The sequence below is a fragment of the Mustela nigripes genome, chromosome 5, assembly GCF_022355385.1.
Source record: "Mustela nigripes isolate SB6536 chromosome 5, MUSNIG.SB6536, whole genome shotgun sequence".
NCBI lineage: Eukaryota > Metazoa > Chordata > Mammalia > Carnivora > Mustelidae > Mustela > Mustela nigripes.
Genome location: NC_081561.1, coordinates 32981666 through 32995797, shown reverse-complemented (window position 1 = coordinate 32995797; position 14132 = coordinate 32981666). Strand labels below are relative to the sequence as shown.

Below are 14132 nucleotides of genomic sequence, written 5' to 3'. Positions count from 1 at the left end.
TTTTTAAAAAAAAGTAGCTGCCATTTTTGGAGGTAGGGCCATTATCAGTTGTAGGCTTTGACTTTTTTAACATCATGGAAAGCCTATACCCTTCAAATTTCAGACTCAAAATTTGTTCTAAACAGTGCTTTATTTTATCAAATACCTTTTCTCCCACTTGAAACTCCGTCCATAATACTTGTGTTTTTTTACTGTGTCTCCTTTCTCTGGCTTGAAAATGTATTTAAGGACTTGTACTTCTGGCCAAGATGGATTAAGAGAGTTTGATTTACTCTCTTGGCTGTAATCACAGAACAAACAAAAACCCCAGAAAAAATATATGAAATTTCAGACACTGAACAACAGGCAGACAGTGATCACCGAGAAACCAGAAACAGATGAGCCCTACAATTATCCTAGCTTACTTGGTGGAGAGAGTTTCCAGGAAGCAGTGTAAGGAGTGGGGAGCTCAGCTGTTGCCTTGAGTTGAGGAGAGAGAGCTGGAGTTCAAGGAGGCCAGGGTTGCTACAGCTAGGAAAGAACTGCACAAAGAGAGAATTCCATAGGTCTGCAAAGTCCCTCTAAAGTCTTCAGGTGAGTGCTAATCAGGGCATGTATTTTACGGAAGCTACCCAAAGCCAAGAAAAAAACCACCCTAAAGGATTACAGGGAACAATTTCTGATTCTCAGTTTGTATTCCCAACAGCCAGAGAGGAAAATATAAGTCTAGGATATTGGATAGAATACTCAGATTAGCAGTGGGGCAAATGCCTTAAACTAAAGACCGTTCTGGTCCCTTCTAACAAAGCATAAAAACAGACCTCCAAGTAGTTTAATTGCATCCCAGAACAAAGCTTAATATTTACACTTATACAAAAATATTTAGTACTCACCAAGGTAAAATTCACCTTTGGCTTCCAATAAAAAATATCAGACTTGGAATGAAGCAGGAAAATACAGCCCCCGAGGAAGAAAATCAATATGTCAAAACAGATGCATAGATGATACAATTAGTGGACAAAAACATTAAAACATTTATTATGAGTATATTCCTTATGTTCAGAATATTATAGGAAAGATTGCAAATGTCAAATATAGATATGTAATCTATTTTAAAGACCAAAATTGAACATCTACATATGAAAACTACAATGTGTGAGATGAAAAATACACTTCATGGGATTTACAGCAAATTAGTGCAGGAGAAAAGATTAGTAAACTTGAAGCAAAATCAATACAAGTCATCCAAAATAAAAGGAAATAAAGACTGGGGAAAAAAATCAAGAGTATCAGATAGCTATGAGACAACTTCAGGTGGTCTAATATAAATGTAATTGTAGTCTTGAGAGGGTACAGAAAATAATTTTAAAGAAACAATGGCCAAATTTTTCTAGATTTGTTAAAAACTGTAAGTTCAGAGATCCAAGAAAAAGAGGAAAAGGGGAACAAAAACAGATGTGACAAATAGAAAACAAATATTTTTGTTACATTTATACTGATCTATATTAATAATCGCACTAACTGTAAATGACCTAAACAACCCAGTTAAAAGGCAGAATTTCGTAGATTGGGTACATAGTAGATTGGGTATGCTGCCTACAGAAACCTACTGTTCATATTAAGATTCAAATAGGCTAAACATAAAAGGTTTGCAAATGATATTCCATGCTAATGCTAGTCAGGAAAGTTGGAATAACTATATCAGTTTCAGACAAACTAGATTTTAGAGCAAAGAATATTAACAGGAATAAAGAAGACCATTTCATTGGTAAAGTAGCCAGTTTAAAAAGTGGAATTAATGGGGCGCCTGAGTGGCTCAGTGGGTTAAAGCCTCTGCCTTCAGCTCAGGTCATGATCTCAGGGTCCTGGGATCAAGCCACACATCGGGTATTCTGCTCGGCGGGAAGCCTGCTTCCTCCTCTCTCTCTGCCTGCCTCTCTGCCTACTTGTGATCTCTGTCTGTCAAATAAATAAATAAAATCTTTAAAAAAAAAAAAAGTGGAATTAATAGTCCTAAATATCTATACAGCTAATACACTTCAGAATACATGAATCAAAACTGACAGAACTGAAAGGAGAAACAGATCCACATTACAGTTGGGAATTTCACTATCTTCCCTTTCAATAGATAGAACAAGAAGACAAAATATCAGTAATGATTTAGATGATTTAAACTCTATTATCCAATTAACCTAATTGACATTTATTTGATGTCTGTCCAATACAGCAGAATACACATTTTGTTGAATTGCACAGAGAACATTTTACTAGTATAATATGACCCATTTTGGTCCCTAAAATAATGTCAATAATTTAAAACTTACTTACATCATAAAAAGCAAGTCATCTGACCAAAATGGAATTAAATTTAAAATTGATAACAGAAAACTGTCTGGAAAACCCCTAAATATTTATAAACTAATACATCTTTAAGAAATTTATGAGTCAGGGTGCCTGGGTGTCTCAGTAGGTTAAGCCTTTGCCTTCAGCTTAGGTCATGATCTCTGCTCCATGGGGAGCCTGCCCCCCCCCCCCGCCTGCCCCTCTCCCTACTTGTGATCTCTCCCTCTGTTAATAAATAAATAAATAAAATATTTTTTAAAAAAGAAATTTATAGGTCAAAAGAAAAAAAGTCAAAGGTGAATTTACAAAGTATTTTGTACTGAGTGGAAATGAAAACTGTTCAGAATTTGTGGGAAGTAGCTAATGCAAGTGCTCATGGAAATTCTTAACATTATATGCCATATATATTAATTATATATATAACATTATATGTTATATATATAACATATATATACACACATATATATATATGTTAGAGAAGTAAGGTTGTAAATCAGTATGTTGAGCCTCGACCTTAAACTAGAAAAAGAAGAGAAAATAAAACCCAAAGTAAGCAGAAGAAAAAAGTTAATGATAAAAGCTGAAACCAAGGAAAAGTAGAAAATCATTGAAATGAAAAGCTGGCTTTTTGAGAAGACCAGTGATATTAATTACTTCATGCCAGTATGTTAGATGGATGAAATGGGCAGATTCCTTAAAAGACACAAAATACCAGCCCTTACTCAGGAAGAAATAACCTGAGTAGTCCTTTACCTATTAAAGACATTATATTCCCCAAATAAAATTGTGGACCCAGGTGACTTCCCTGATAAATTCTACTGAACATTTTAAGAAGTCATAATGCCAGTTTTACATAAATTCCTCCATAATGTTGATGAGGAGGGAATACTTAACTCACTCTATGATACTGGTATTATCTTGGTATTAAACCAGACACTGGTGCCTGCCTAGCTCAGTTGGTAGAGCATGGGACTCTTGACCTCAGGGTTGTAAGTTCAAGCACCAAGTTGGGTGTAGAGATTACTTAAAAAAATAAAATAAGTAATAAATATTCCATCCATCCAAGTACATTGCAAGAAAAAAAATTAGAGACCAATATTCCTTATGAGAACAGTCATAAAATTCTTAACGAAATTTTAGCAAATTGACTCCAACAACATATAAGATGGATAAAGTACAATGACCAAATGGGATTTGTCTGAGGAATGCAAATAGTAATCCCTCATTATTTGTGGTTTTGCTTCCCATGATTTCAGTTACCTGTGGTCAACCTCAATCTGGAAGCATATGATTCTCCTGATATATCCTTAGAAGTTCAATAGTCGCTTAACACTACGTCACAATGCCTACATCTTTCACCACCTTTCCTCTCATTGTGTAGGCATTTTATGGTCTCACATCTTCCCAAGAAGGGTGAGTACAGTTCAATTAAGATATTTTGAGAGAGAGAGATGACATTCCTGTAACTTTTATTATAGTATGTTGTAATTGTTCTAGTTTATTATGTTGTTAATCTCTTACTGTGCCTAATTTATAAATTAATCTTTATCACAGATATGTATGTATAGAAAAAAACCATAGTAAATCTAGCGTTTGCTTCTATTTGTAGGTTCAGGCATCCATTGGGGGTCTTAGTTATATCTCCTGCAGATAAGGTTGGGAGGGGCATACTATGTACCACATTAACAAAAAAGAGAAAAAAATTAAAAAGAACATTATTATAGTTAAATATTAAACATTCAATACCTAGGGATAAATTATGTAAAGGATGTGTAAAATCTTTACACTGGAAGCTTTTATAAAATATTACTGAGAAAAAAATTAAAACCTAGGTAAATGAAGAGCTATTATGTTCAAGGATTGGAAGATTCGGTATTGTCACTTCTCTCTAAAAATGTAGATTCAGTACAATACCAATCAGAATCCCAGCAGGCAATTTGTAGAAAGTGAGGTTTAAGCTGGTTTTAAAATTCATATGGAAATGAAGGTCTAGAATAACCAAGACAATCTTGATGAACAGAGAGGATTTAACGCTATCTAAACGCTATCTAAATAAAAATTATTAGAGCTATAATAATAAAAACAATGATATTGATGTAAATATAAACAAATAGATTCATGGAACAGAGAGTCCAGAAAAAAAATATGGTTAGTTGATTTTTTAGTGTGGTGCCAAGGAAATTAAATGGAAAAAGAATAGTCTTTTCAATAAGTGGAACAATGATACTCCTATACAAAACAAAACAACCTGAATCATACCTTAATCCACACTTTTCATCATATTTAAAAGTTCATTCAAAATTGGGGTACCTGACTGGCTCAGTTTGTTAGACATCTGATTCAGCTCAGATCATGATCTCAAGGTCCAGGTATCAAGTCTCTTGTTGGGCTTTGCATTCATTGGGGTGTCTGTTTCTCCCTCTTCCTCTGCCCCTCCCCTGCTTGCTTGCTCTTTCAAATGAATAAATAAAATCTTTAAAAAACAAAGAATTAAAAAATAAGAGACATGTTTCCACTTATATGAAATTCTATAAAATACAAACTATTCAGAAAGCAGATGAGAGGTTGTCTGGAGACATGAGCTGGAGAAGAATGAACTATAAAATCATTTATTTTGGGGCATCTGGGTGGCTCAGTGGGTTAATAAGCTTCTGCCTTCGGCTCAGGTCATGATCCCAGGGGCCTGGGATCGAGCCCCGCATTGGACTCTCTGCTCAGCGGAGAGCCTGCTTCCCCTCCTTCTCTCTCTGCCTGCCTCTCTGCCTACTTGTGATCTCTGTCGAATAAATAAATATTTAAAAAATAAAATAAAATAAATGATTTTTTAAAAAGATTTTTATTTATTCACTTGACAGAGACCACAAGGAGGCAGAGAGGCAGAGAGAGAAGCTTTAATAGGCAGAGGCTTTAACCTACTGAGCCACTCAAGTGCTCCAAGTTGTTTACTTTAAATATGTACAATTTATTGTACATTTGTAGAGTCTGTGTCACTACATTTGTTTTAAAAATGTACTTGAGTGTTTTTCAGTGTTTATATTTTGCTGCTCAAATTTCAGGATCACATAAGGGACTCAACTGTAATTTTTCAGTGGTTAAGTTTGAGAGGTGGGAAAACATGTAGTGTGTTATCAAGTTCACTTAATGTTTTAACTTATCACAAAACTGAAAAACTGTAATGTACCAACTTGGGCTTTCTGAAATTCTGAAGGAATTTTCAGAATGATATATATAAAATACTAGATTTAATTTTGCTGTCAGATTAGAACATTATTCAACTGGATGATAGGGAGATGGGAAAGAATGTTACAAGAACCCTAAAGATAAAATGGAGGAAGTTAACAGAATTCTAGGCTTGGGAGAAATTCTTAGGATTTTGTTTGGATGACCATGTAAATAATGGCCCCTCAGATATGTCTACATCCTAATCTCTGGAATTTGTTAATATGTTACCTTACATAGTTGAAAGGACTTTGCAGATGTGATTTTGAGATGGGGAGATTATCCTGGATTATACAGATGGGCCCAACATAATCACAGGGCTTCTTAAGAAATTTAAGAAAGCAGAGAAACTTTCCTGGCTGTGGCCAGAAGGAGATGTGACTACAGAAGAAAGATCAGAGACATACAGTATTGCTGTTTTGAAAATAGGAAGAAGCAGTGAGCCAAGGAATGTGGGTGGCCTCTAGAATTTGGGGGGGAAAAAAAAAAAAAGGCAAGGAAATAGATTTTTTTCTAGAGTCTCTAGAAGAAATACAGCCCTGCTAACAGCTTGATTTTTTTTGTCCAGAGGGCTCTACTTCTGACTCCAGAACTATAAGATAATACATATGTTTTATATAAGCAGTTAAATTTATAATTTGTTACTGCAGCTATAAAATACAAATATAGTATCCAAGGGGCGCCTGGGTGGCTCAGAGGGTTAAAGCCTCTGCCTTCGGCTCAGGTCATGATCCCAGTGTCCTGGGATCGAGCCCCGCATCGGGCTCTCTCCTTGTTGGGGAGCCTGACTTCCTCCTCTCTCTCTCTCTCTGCCTGCCTCTCTGCCTACTTGTGATCTCTCTCTGTCGAATAAATAAAATCTTAAAAAAAAAAAAAAAAAAAAAAAAAAATATAGTATCCAAGGTTGTAGAGCTCAGAATTAATAGTGTTTTGCCAGAGCATTGCAATGGAAAGTGAACTCTGTAATACCAAAATAACTTTTTCCATTGCTTGGGACTTGTTTTCCCTTCCGCATTTCAAACCTCATTTTTCCATAAAGTAAAATGTGTATTTATTCATTAAAAAGTAATTCTAAACATAAAACATTATAGTTGGAATAAATCTTAGCTATCGTTCTAATTTGATCTCCTGAAATTTATAATTGGAGAAACTGAGCAACAGCCAAAGATTCCATAGCTAGTTGCCAGTAGATCGGAGCTTAAATTCAGGCATAGTTCAGTGTTCTATCATATATACCCTTAGAAATTTGTTCTGGAATTGTGGAATATCTGAGTCACTTTTTGGAAAAGGGTGTTTACTTAGGGAGATAGATGAATCTTTGTCTAGTTGACAAGATTAATTGTGGGATTAATTTGTCACCTTGGAAGGCCCTAAGTACCTGATCCTTAAGAGATGGAATAAGTCACAGTAACAGACTTCACTGGTCAGTAACTTGACATGCATGTGGGGGAAGGTACCAGCTCAAAATGGAGGGGTTTGGGAGAAAACAAATTTCCTGGGACATCTGGGTGGCTCAGTCAGTTAAACATCTGCTTTCAGCTCAGGTTGATCGAGTCCTGCATCAGGTTCCTTGCTCAGTGGGGAGCCTGGTTCTCCCTCCACTTGCTGCTCCCTCTGCTTGTGCTCTCTTTTCTCTCTCTCTCTCTCTCTCTGACAAATAAAATCTTTACAAAAATAAGTAATAAAATAAATTTTCCTTATTCTTGCCTAGATCTGTTACAATATTACAGATTCTGTTTTTGTCAGACTTCTCCCCAGACACTGCATCTGTCCTGTAATGGAATATCTGCTCGTTCTCAGAACCCAGTGGCCACAGAGGCTGCTAGACATCAGACCTGACAGCAGCCCTCTTTCCCTTCTCTGTCCTCCTTTGCTGTTCTCCTTTGGCACCTTTATGGTGGGGATTTAATTTGGCTAAGGTTTTTATTCCTTTTATATAAGGTTTTGTTCACAGACCAAAAATGCTCTTCTCATATAGTTTTTCTCTGGGACATAATGACCTTTGGAAAGAATATATTAAAGCCATGTCTTAAATCTGCTTAATGTATATTACAGTGCTTTAATAAGACGGTACTAGAAGAGGATACAGTATGACACAGAACTTTTATCCTACCTTTCTTCCCTCTGCATTTTAGCTCTCTAAACCACCTTTTCCTCCAGTTGTGATTTAATGTATCCTCAGATTGACAGCTGCCAGTAGTCTTCTGCTCTTGACTGCCCATGTTTAAGGAAAACTGATATAATTCACAAGATGAACCTGCTGTGTGTATGTATGTATATATGTATGGCCATATATTTACAGTCAACTTTGGAGATATGCTAATTTTGCCAGCATTTTATTAGAACAGAATGTTATTTTGACTTTTTTTTTAATAGTTGAACACTCAGGTACAGTGTAATTCTCTAGATTTTTCAGAGTAGATTTGGAGAAGGAATGTAGTCAACTGGTAATGATATTTCAACACTAATTCCTTACCCTAGTGTCTGATATTTTACCCTTTTTATATTGCTGCTATTGAAAATCAATTCACTTCAGTGTTTGTTGAGTGCCTCTTCTACTCCATTCACTTACACTACATGGTGGAGGTATGAAGATGAATAGGACACATTGTCTACTTATGGACCTGTCTGTAATGTTCATAGATCTTTGTCATGTTACCTTGTTGGCTTGTTCTTAGAAATCATCAGCCAACTTGGAAGCAAACTGTTTGACCCTGTGAGTCAACCCACGGTGATAATCTACCAATGTGATAGAGCTAGAATTTGATTTTTCTATCAAAAACATGAGCAAACATGTTCAGAACATGAAGTAATAGAGGCTTACTCCTGTCTTTACCCTTAGCAGAATGTAAGTTCTGAGAAGATAGAAATTGTTTGTTGTTATTTATTGCTGTGCCTCCATTGCCTAGAACAGTAGCACACAGTAGGTACTCAGTAGCTGTTTGTTGATGCCTCCTTATCTTTCAACTTTGAACTCAGATGTGTGTGTATAATGCTTTGGCTACCTGTTCCTCTATGGATACATTTACCTTATCTTGCAGTGTCCTGAATTTAGTTGCATGGCCATACTTACATGCAGGGTAGGATCACGTTTGTTCTAGAAAGCTTTGTGTCCTGTTTAAAAAAAAAAAATAGAGGTCTTATTAACAAGGAAGAAGTGAAGAAAAAGAGACTTGAGAATTACTGGCAGTCTCTTCCATAACCATAACACATACCAGTGATATCTGTCAGATGTACCTTTGAGCTAAGAGGTGCCACAATTTGGTATGGAGTAGGCTACAGCTAGTGATGGCTACAAGGCAGTGCGTAAAGTCAAGAAGGTACCAGAGAAGGATTCACATGTTTCCCTGAGGTGGTGAAAGAGCAGTAAATAATTTTATTTGAACAATGGTATGGTATTAAGGGAATGAGAGGAACTGTGCTTTCGAAGTGCCGAGAGAGCTTTTTGATCTGTCAATTGTAATATTGCTGGCTGCTTCCGGGACGGCTTGCAGTTTTTAAACTGTTCAGCTGTATTGCTAAGAGTCCTAGTAATCAGAAATGAGGCATTATAAGTTTGAGAACATGGTTTTATTTACTTAGTAGAAATTGCTGTATACTTTTATCTTAATTTCCATGTAGAGTCTGATAACTCCCCAACGAACACCCAGACTTCTCCCCTGCGTTCAGTCCTTGTCTCTCTGACTGCCCTCTGGATATCTCACAAATACTCTTTGTTCAACCAGAGATCTCTTCCTCTACATTGAAGGTGCTCCAAAATGTTTGAATTAAATTTAACAGTAAAAATAAAAATTCCTGATGAGGGATGCCTGCGTAGCCCAGTTGGTTGAGCATCTATTTGCCTTTGGCTTAGTTCATGATCCTGGAGTCCCTGGGAGGGAGACCAATGTCGGGCTCCCTGCTCAGTGGGGAGTCTGCTTCTCCCTCTCACCCCACTCGTGCATTCTTTCCCACTCTCTCCCAAATAAATAAAATCTTTTTTTTTTCAATTAAAAAACATATTTCAATGGTTTTACATTAACCTTAGCAATTTGTTTTGAAAAAATAATAAAAGTCCAGATGAGTGGAACCGGGAATTGTTTCATCTTTTTGTCCTAAGTTGAAAAAAAAAATCATGAAAGTAATATATGCTTATTGTTAAATGATTTAAATGATCTAAAATAAAATTTAAGAAGTGGAGATTTCTGTCTCCCCCCTTCTCCCAGATTTCATTCTCCAGAGTTAATTTTACTGGCTATTTTGATAGTAGGTATCTTTCCAAACTTTTGTGTAACATATATGCTATTTTCCTTCTGAAAATAAGATCATATTGTAGACTGTTTGCAGCTCACCATTTACTTAATAGTACATCTTGGACATCTTCCCATCTTTTCATGTCATTATTAGAAAGTTATTTTATCTGGAATGGCTAAGACCTTACCTGTTCTATATTAATATTTCCAGAGTTTAGCTTTCTTAACTCTAAGGAGAAAAATAATTTAAAAAAGGCATGTAATACATAATTTGTAATCTAGTTCTGTAAAATGATTGCACACACCAAAATCTACAAACAGCTGGGGACCGTGGTTGGTTGCTGCGTGTAATTACAATATGGCACATTGTCACATGTATTATCCCCCTGTGATATCATCAACTGAATTTTATTTATTTACTTTTTTAATAACCCAGTGGACCAAGTTATCACTGGGCACTGTGTACCATAACAATACACTTCACTTATTACAATAGTATTCTTTTTCAGTGAATGAGCATTTATAAAATCCTAATTCGGCTGTTTGGATGTTTTTGGTATTTAGACTCTTAATAATTCTTTACTGTCCAGATTTCTAATCCTTTTCAAAGACTGTATTTTTGTGGTATGAATTTGCCAGATTTTATTTAAATACTCCCACAACCATTTTATTGAGGAAAAACTTTAGCATGCTTTTATTTAGCCCTATGGTAAACTTAGTGATAACTTAAGCAGTCTGTAAGTGTTTGATGAACAAATCCATGCTTGACTCTTTCCCCTATGTATTTAAGTTTTTCTGATCCTTTCTTCTTCTTAAGCCTTTGCTTTCTTTTTCTCTTTTACCTAAAGCATTTCACCTTTTCCTTTGGTAAGCCTAGTGCAAGTATCACATGGCTCACCTGTCACTTTTGCATCTTTATGCATTCCTCTTCTACTTAACTTGTAACTCATAATATGCTGTCTTCTCTTATTTCAGTTTCTTAACCTCTTAGCCTTTACCTCTGCCCAGTGCCTCTGGGAGATCCTAGGGGAATCCCTGGATCTCCCAGCGATTCCCCTGCACAAAATGAAAAAAAAAAAAAAAATTTAGCCAAATACTTATTCATAGATGTCCCATTTTATTCTAAGTAGAATCCCTGAATATTTGAGAAGTAATCGTATCCACAAAATAAAGACATGTAAGAAAAATGTACAACCAGATATTAAGAGTATATAAAAATCAAAAACCTTGTTTAAAAGATCCTTTGAACAGAGTAAATGAAATAATGGACATAGCTGATAATCAAATGTGATCTAGGCATTCCATTAAAGAAAATCTCAGAATATAGAGCAAAAAGCCAATGATGGAATCTAAGAGAAAAGCTTAATGTTTCTTAACTTTTTGTGCACATTAGAATAATCTGAGATGCTTTTTAAAAACTGATGTGGGAGAGGGAAGATGGTGGAGGAGTAGCAAACTGAAATGACATCAGATCGCAGGAGTTCAGCTAGATAGGTATTAAACCATTCCGAACACGTACAAACTCAGCAGGAAATAGAAGAAGAGCAGCAATTCTAGGAATAGAAAATTTATCGCTTTCCGAAAGGTAGGAAGTGCAGAGAAGTGAATCCGAAGCTGCAGGAACACAGACCGCAAGGGGAGGAGCCTGCTCCTGGGAAGGGGGGGAGCAACAGAGCACAAAATCGGAACTTTTAGAAGTCGGCTCCACTGAGGGACATCACTCCAGAGGCTAAGTGGGGGTGGAGCCCTCACAGGGACAGTGTGGTCTCAGGTCCCGCGGGGTCATAGAAGGATCAGGGGTGTCTGAGTGTAGCAGAACTCCCAGGTATCCGAGCGGGGAAGCCGACTATAGAGACAGAGGCGAGGAGTGAGCTCTCAGCTTGGGGTTACATTAAACTGTGATCCTCGGCGCAGTCCCACTGCTGCTCTTTGAGCAGGGACTCCACAAGTGGCAGATCTGGGGAGACTCACCTTCCTTCTCTGAAGGCAGGAATCTGCTGGGTTTGGAGACTCAAAACAGGGCCAGGCGTCAGACACAAGTGCTCGGTTCCGGGCTGGATGAGCTCGGAGCATGGCTGGAGACCAGGGAGATGAGAGGAATTGACTACTTTACTCTGAGGGTGCACTGAGGAGTAGGGCCCCAAGCTCTCGCCTCCTCCAGGCCAGAGATTGGGAGGCTGCCATCTTCATTACCGTCCTCCAGAGCTCTATGGAAAGCATTCAGGGGAAAAAAAGCTCCAAGAGTGAACCTGAGCAGATTACCTAGCCTGGCCCCTAGCAAGGGTGGTGCAATTCCGCCTCCAGGCAAAGACATTTGAGAATCACTGCAACAGGCCCCTCCCCCAGAAGATTAGCAAGAACATCCTGCCAAGACCAAGCTCACTGATCAAGGAGAATAACGGAACTCCAGAGCTAGGGGAAAGCAACCCATAGAATTCCTGGCTTTTCCCCCATGATCCTTTAGTCTTCCAAATTAAATTTTTTAAATTTTATTTTATTTCTTATTCTATTTCTTTTTTTTTTTTTTTAAATTTTATTTGTTTATTTGACAGAGAGCGAGGGAGCACAAGCAGGCAGAGTAGCAGGCAGAGGGAGAGGGAGAAGCAGGCTCCCTGCTGAGTAAGGATCCTAACATGGGGCTTGGTCCCAGGACCCTGGGATCATGACCCGAGCTGAAGGCAGTTGCTTAACCAACTGAGCCACCCAGGCACCCCTCTTATTCTATTTTTTAAACTTTTTTTCTTTCCTCTTAACGTTTTTTAACTAGTTTATCTTAACAATACCTTTCTAAAAAAAAAAAACAAAAAAACTTTTTAAAACTTCATTGTTACAGTCATATTTTATCCCTTCATTGTATTTAACCTTATTTTTCGTATACATATAGGTTTTTTTCTTAAAAAATTTTTGGATACAATTTCTTACAGTAGATCAAAATATACCCTAATCTAGCCCATGGCTTTGTTTTCATCTCCAGCCTGAGCACATTCCCTCCTGTTTTCTTTTTTTGAATGAACTTATCAATTCCTTTTTTAGAATTTTAAAAAAAATTTCATCTTGACAGTCATATTCCATCCCTTCATCATGTTTACCCTTATTTTTGTGTATATATGTATGTATATATATATATACACACATATGTGTATATGTATATATGTGTATGTGTATATATATGTGTATATATGTGTATATATATACACACACATATGTGTGTGTGTGTGTGTATTTTCTTTCTTTAAAATTTTGGGAGGTTGTTTTTTTCTTTTCTTTTTATAATTTCTAATTTTTTAAATTTACATGTAATGTATTATTAGCCCCAGAGGTACAGGTCTGTGACGCACAAGGTTTACACACTTCACAGCATTCACCATAGCACGTACCCTCCCCAATGTCCATAACCCCACCACCCTCTCCCTCCCCCCTCCCCCAGCAACCCTCAGTTTGTTTTGTGAGATGAAGAGTCTCTTATGGTTTGTCTCCCTCCCGATCCCATCTTGTTTCATTTATTCTTTTCCTACCCCCCAAACCCCCGACATTGCTTCTCCACTTCCTCTTATGAGGGAGATCATATGATAATTGTCTTTCTCTGATTGACTTATTTCACTAAGCATACTACCCTCTAGTTCCATCCACGTTGTCTCAAATGGCAAGATTTCATTCCTTTTCGTGACTGCATGGTATTCCATTGTGTGTGTGTGTGTGTGTGTGTACAGATATAGATAGATAGCAGTAGTGCACTATTGCAAGTGCAATTGCACTACTGGGTATTTACCCCGAAGATACAAATGTAGTGATCTGAAGGGGCACATGCACCCAAATGTTTATAGTAACAATGTCCACGATAGATAAACTATGGAAGGAACCTAACTGTCCATGAACAGATGAATGGATAAAGAAGGTGTGGTGTGTTGCATAGTATTCCATACAATGTAACCATGAAAATGCAACCAGGAAAAGGAATGAAATCTTGCCATTTGCAACGATTTGGATGAAAGTAGAGGGTATTGTGCTTAGTGAAATAAGTCAATCAGAGAAAGGCAATTATATGATCTCCCTGACATGAGGAATTTGAGAGGCAGGGTTAGGGGTTTGGGGGGTAGGAAAAGAATAAATGAAACAAGATGGGATCGGGAGGGAGACAAACCATAAGAGACTCTTAATCTCACAAAACAAACAGGTTTGCTGTGGGGAGGGGGGATGTGGCGTGGGTTGTTGGGTTATGGACATTGGGGAGGGTACGTGCTATGGTGAGTGTTGTGAAGTGTGTAAGCCTGACAATTCACAGACCTGTACCCCTGGGGCAAATAATACAGTATATGTTAATAAAAATAATAATAAAATAAAAACGCTAATGCCCTTAGG

General features: G+C 37.2%; 1 protein-coding gene across 5 annotated transcripts in view; it reads left to right on the top strand.

Moving 5' to 3' along the window:
• Positions 1-14132, top strand: part of FKBP5 (FKBP prolyl isomerase 5) — a 118788-nt gene that overhangs the window by 41880 nt on the left and 62776 nt on the right. Inside the window, exon 3 of one of the 5 annotated variants that reach the window (XM_059400105.1) lies at positions 3579-3735. The exons of the other annotated variants lie outside the window; for them this stretch is intronic. The gene's annotated coding sequence lies outside the window, so the exon portion shown is untranslated. The remainder of the gene's footprint in view (positions 1-3578; positions 3736-14132) is intronic. 5 annotated transcript variants of the gene reach the window in all.